Source organism: Pinus tabuliformis, chromosome 2_2 (genome assembly GCF_031772625.1).
Source record: "Pinus tabuliformis cultivar Carrire ecotype Pingquan chromosome 2_2, CPIR1, whole genome shotgun sequence".
Lineage (NCBI taxonomy): Eukaryota > Viridiplantae > Streptophyta > Pinopsida > Pinales > Pinaceae > Pinus > Pinus tabuliformis.
Window position 1 is genome coordinate 602,554,135 of NC_142300.1, and position 5,986 is coordinate 602,560,120.

Here is a 5,986-nt window from a genome sequence, read left to right on the forward strand (position 1 = left end):
GATCATGATGTAAATATGTCAAATTTCCACGGTAGATTCATCCATAAAAAGTTAGTTTGCAACTGAATGGATCAGTTCCCTAGTTTTTAGAGGCATGTTGTTCCACTGCCTAATTTGTAGTTCATAGTTTAGAATTAGTTGGAACAGCTCCTAAACTCATGAGCTCGACCCCTAGAGGCTAGGATGAGTTGTTGTTTGCCTATATCTTATGTTTTTTCAGTCATTAGCATGGTTGGACTTTTGAGAAAGCCTTGAGCTTCCTTGTACACTCATATCAACATTTTGGCTAAGGAATTGAGTCAAGGGTTTGCAACACTCTTTGGGATCCATGTGTCAATTTGTCTTGGTACAGTGATTTCTTTGTAATTGTGAATTTTCTTATGTGTTATGTATGCCATTCTCTATCTTGTTTCTTCTTAACTAAACAAACAAGAGTGTAAGTAGAATCCATTGAAATTGCAGTGCTCTACTTGAGGTTTGCTTTAGTTTCTTGATGTTTTCAGTTGTTTGGAGAATATCCATGACTTTCCTTGCTCTCTTCAGCTCCTCACCTGTCTAATCCTTCCATGTCATTCAATTTTAAATGCCAAAAACAATTTCCTACCTTGCCCCATTGAGATCTCTGCAAGACTGAGCCTCAATCCCCGCACCCAAAATCTACCTTTCCATCTAAGCCAACAAAAACATCATTTTATTCAATCAAAATCTCTTGCACATATACCTAGCCTAAGATCAGTATTTCTATCAGTCATCTCAAGTTCTCATCTATCATATTTTGCTGAGATTGACCAGGAGAGAGCCCTCTCCCGACCTGGTAGGGCTAGCTACCAGGTTAAGCGTGGTATGATGTTGTCCTAGATCCTACCTTTCTTAGCCTGAGGTAGATTTAGGCACTAACAAAAGGTACCATGACAACAAGGCTAAGGAATTTTATAAGCACGAACTAGGGTAGTTGATAATTAATGAATATACAAATGGATTTTTTGAGTTGTTGAGATATTTACATCAAGGATGAGAAGGCAAAGATTCAAATATATCTTATTGGACTACCTCAAGAACTCACAGGGAAAAAATATAATTTAATGAGCCTAAAACATTGAAGCATTCCATTAGGAAAATGAAGTGTTTCTATGAGCAATCCAAGCACAAGGTTGAGTTTAGGGTTTATTAGAAAACGAGAAGAAAACCCAATTTAAAGGGAAAGGACAAAGGTTAGAAAAGACATCAACAAGCATGTGGAAATGTGAAGTCCACCACATCTTCCAAGGGGGAGTTTCAGTAGAAGAACTCCACTACTGATAATGACCATTTATCTAAGTCTACTAGAGTAGAAGCTAAGAGGTTGAAAGGAGGACCTATGTGTTATTGGACGTGTGGATAAAACCAACAGTAGATAGACTATCCTCAATAATAATAGAATGGTCCAAGACTATACAATGTGAAAGAAGCAAGGACCGTGAAGGATGTGGCTCAGAGTGTGCCACAGATTTATGCCACACTGGATAATAAGTAGGAAGATCACCAAGCATTAGTGATCGAGATGGAAGGTATGATTGATAACTAGTTGATTTCACTTCTGATAGACCTGGGTTCTAACTTCAGTTATGCTAGCCCCAATATTGTAGAGAGATGTTCTTTATATAAGAAATCCCATGAAAGATCATGGCTAGTTAAAATAGTACAATGGAATATCGGTGCATGGGATGCTAATAGACCCAAGATTTGCAACACAATGGCTAATAAAGGACCTGCTTAGCATCGTCCTTTTTGGAAACACCCACGAAGTAAGTGAAGTCACACTCAAGATGCTAATGGGTGAATTTTAGAACCAGGTTTCAACAGTCGGATAAGATTGTCTTAAAACTATGAGACATAACTCCTATTTGACACAACCCAAAATGTTTGCTACTATCTAGCGACGCGCTGCACTTTGAACCAGGCATCAACTCCCTCAACCGCTGCACAGACTATTCACAACTAGGTGTCACACAACAAGACTTCATGAATGATCAAAATACTAACCAACAAGCGACAATGCCACAACTCGACAAGTTGCAGTGACCTTGGATTCTACCCATTCTAGTTAGGCATCAACTATGAGTAGTCAGCCGAGCTTAGTAACCAGAACATTATAGGGCCAAACAAATACATATCATCGATGTAGGTTACAATGAAAAATCCAAACAAAAGAATACAAATTATGATTAATTAATAGATCGAAGAACCTTCAACCTCGCTATCATCTAGCGACAAGTTACCAATAGAACTTAGGTTCATCATACATATATCTCCATATCATGCATAACGTAATAAGTTCCAACATCACAATCACACAATAATGCAGAAAAAATGAAATAGCACACAACTTTCTCATTGAAATCGATAACCATTACAGGAACATGTTAAACATCTAAAATACCATTCCATATAGAAATTAACATAAAAGGGGAAAATCACATCACTGGATAATAAAAGAACATTTTGGGTTGTGTCAAATAGGAGTTATGTCTCAGAGTGTTAAGACAATCCCATCTGATTATAGAAACTTGGTTCCAATAGTCACACATTATCATCTCGGGTGATACTTCACTCACTTTGTGGGAGTTTCTGAAAGGGCTTATGCTAAGTGGATCTTCGTTGGCCACTGTGTTGCAAATCCTGGGTTTGTCAGCATCTTCTGTGCCAACAAATGGTTCCATTGCTGGGACTAGGATGAATTATTAATGAATTTGTCTTTTGAGGATGTGGAAACCATGGAATACTGATAGAAAGGAGATCACTCGTTGGCTTAAGATGAAGGTGTATGAGTTTTTTGAAAAAGAAATTGGAGACAAGGGTCAACCTCCATGGCCAATCATGCATATATGTGGTATTGCCATCCTTCAACCACTCGACCCACTTTGTCAGTAGAGGTATGCCAATTAGAAACAGTAAGCAATACAATTACTCTTGATGGTGATTTCTGGTTTGAGAGCATATTACAAGGTTGTATTATTGAGTTTGCAATATAATCGAATGTATCTTATACTACAAATGAGTGTAATTTTTTTAGAAGGCCTAGGGGTAGATTATAAGGTCATTCCCACTGTTGATTAAGATGTTGTATGAACACGATGTTCTCCTATCAAAATTTGACAGCATGAGCACCTAGGAAGCTCACACAAACAGGGAAGTGGAGGAGGCATAAGAGGTGGTCTGAGGGACAAGGGATGGAAAAGAGTAGCGGGTGGCATTAGAAGCTATCGGTGGATTCTAATCGTGCATAATAAAAAAAGGGAGAAGAATGGAATAAGAGGATTATGAGGAAGGAACATAGAGGAATGACAAAAGATATCGACATGGTGTTGCGAGAGGAGTTTGGTCAGTGTTAGTACCTACCAAAGGAAGGAGCTCGAAGGGAGGGGCTAGGAGAAGTCATCAAAGGACGTAGAGTAGTGCCAGTGATAGGAGCTACGTAGGGAAAAATTTTAGTAAGAAACATATAGAGGAAAGAGAACAAGAATATCTAAGCCCCTCCACTATGGAGGACTCAAAGTTGAAACAACATGATCAGATCATCATCAAGGTTGAGCCCAAAGCCTCGCGCACATCTACAGATAAAGAAGAAGTAGTACTCAGTGCACTCATTTGACTAGCGTAGAAGGTCACAACAGTCAAAGAGGAGGATATAGTAGTAGTAGTGGATTTGGTGATACTGTAGGTGGAGTGATACCAAATATCCATATTTAGAGTGGTGCATAGTCAGGAACACAAAATTCTAGTAGTACTACAAGTGGAGGGGGAATTAATTCGTCTAGGAATATCACACATACTACAATGGTAGGTGTAGATATGAGAATGCTTATGTTTCACAGTGTTGGGACTGAAGACCTAGAACAACATTTTTTTATGTGTGAAGTTGTTTGGACAACTAAGCAGGTTTAGAATGAAGCCACCAAGATTGTGCAACTGGAATCCACATTCAGGGATCACACGCTCACATGGTAAATGAAATATGAGGGTGTGATGCCGACTGGACAAAATATGACCCTGGTGGATATTAGTGGCGAGTGGACAACCATGCTCACTTGCGCTGCTACTGCGCACTCCAAAACCACCTTTAAATGTTGTGTTGCAGACTATTCCATAATCCACTACTCTATTATGTGCATCCCTCCTTCCTTTTTTAGTGTCCCAACCTCCTGCTTACAATATCCCAATCCTTTCTCCTCCTTTACTCTACGACCTATTGTAGCTTACAATCATATCCTTGTTGTTTTCCCTCATTCCTTTATCCCTGTCCTCTGAACTTTCTTGGATACTCTGCCCCCTGTCACTACAAACTTTGTTGGATGCTACTACTAGGTTGGAGTCTTTGTCAATGAAACTTTGTCCCCCCCTTTCTACTCTACACGGGTTCTATGAAAAGAAAAAAATAGAATAGTATGATGCTTAAAATAAATTAACACAACTGACTTATGTAAATTGTTGGAAAAATTTGGTCTGTAACTAAAATTTAAGGATTTTGGGTTCTGCATATTCTAGATTAGAATGGGCTCCCATGGCATAGTTCACTGCAAAAATTCCTGAACACATAATTAATCCATCCCATGCAACACACTAGTTGTAAAGGAATCTATGTGGAGGCTGCATCACGGGTGCTATTAATTCTCTATGTAAATGAAGGCCCTACAACCATGCTAGGGGATAGAAGAAATCCAAGGGTTTCTCCCCCCTCCATGTGTAACTTATTCAAGTCACTGTCGTTGTTCCCAGAACATCTCCACACATCATGTTGGTGCTTACTTTTGTAATATATCATGAAAACCACCAACAATGGAGCCTCATCTCGTGGGATAGTTTTCCATATGCTTGTGCAGTAGTGAGGTTATTCTTTTATACACAATGGTTTGTCTCATGATATATCGAGTAAAAAAGACAAGCTGAGACCATTATATTATGTTTCTTGTCATTATCTACTGTTGTTACCAGTTTTCCCTGAGCCATTTTTCCCTTTCGGTCAACCAATGTGGTGTGCCAAACTTTTTCCTGGGCATCATTCTCTACATAGAGACCACCATTTGGAGCTTAAAGGCTTCAGGCTCTATGTATAGTATGTCTAAGTTTTATTTCTTGCTTCGAGTACCTTTATGACTGAAGAAGATCATCAAGGGATTTAGCTGACTATAGTTTGGTAAATAAAATTAATTTATATGATGATGAATTTTTTATTTCTATATTTGTTGACTATAGTCTTGAACATCTAATTAAGTGATTGTGAATTTTTTAACATTGGTCCCAAGCTATCTAGGTAAAAATTTCCATCATAACCATTATTCACTTACCCATTGTTGTCATAGGTGGGAAAACGGAATTTCCAAGCACCCAACACTGATAGACACTCTCTCGGCCTTGTAGTCACCAACAATTCCTAAATTAAAAGGAGATCAAGATTAACACCTACCCCAAAGCATAAGTCTCAAAGGTTGTCATCCCTATTTAAACAATCATTAATGCCACATATTGATTCCTTGTGCCACTATACGGTCTTGCACAACATCACCTTGGTATTGCATTGTTTATGCATTCCAATTCCACATGCAATCGATATGCTTGACTATGGATCCCATTCTTTTCTCACCGTGTCCTATGCCGAAGTTCATTCCCATACTTATTCTCTTGATGGACATATAATATATATGAGGCTACAAGGAAAATGTTGTTCTGCAACTTTTGTAAATTGGTTGGGCATGACATTCACCATTATCATGCATTGGAGCTAATGCATGAGTGAACCTTTGACTCCTTCAGAGTGCAAGGCTCAAAAGGGGCAGAGGCCATAGTGAATGGACTCAATCAACTAGGGTATGCTCAAGGTGTATAGTGTAATCTACAAGGTCGAGGATGTGGCATAAGAGCTAGGGGACCTAGAGGGCTAGGTAAAGGAAGAGGAGGATTCAGTCGTAGACAAAGTACCATAATTTGTTATAATTGTGGGAAACGGGGG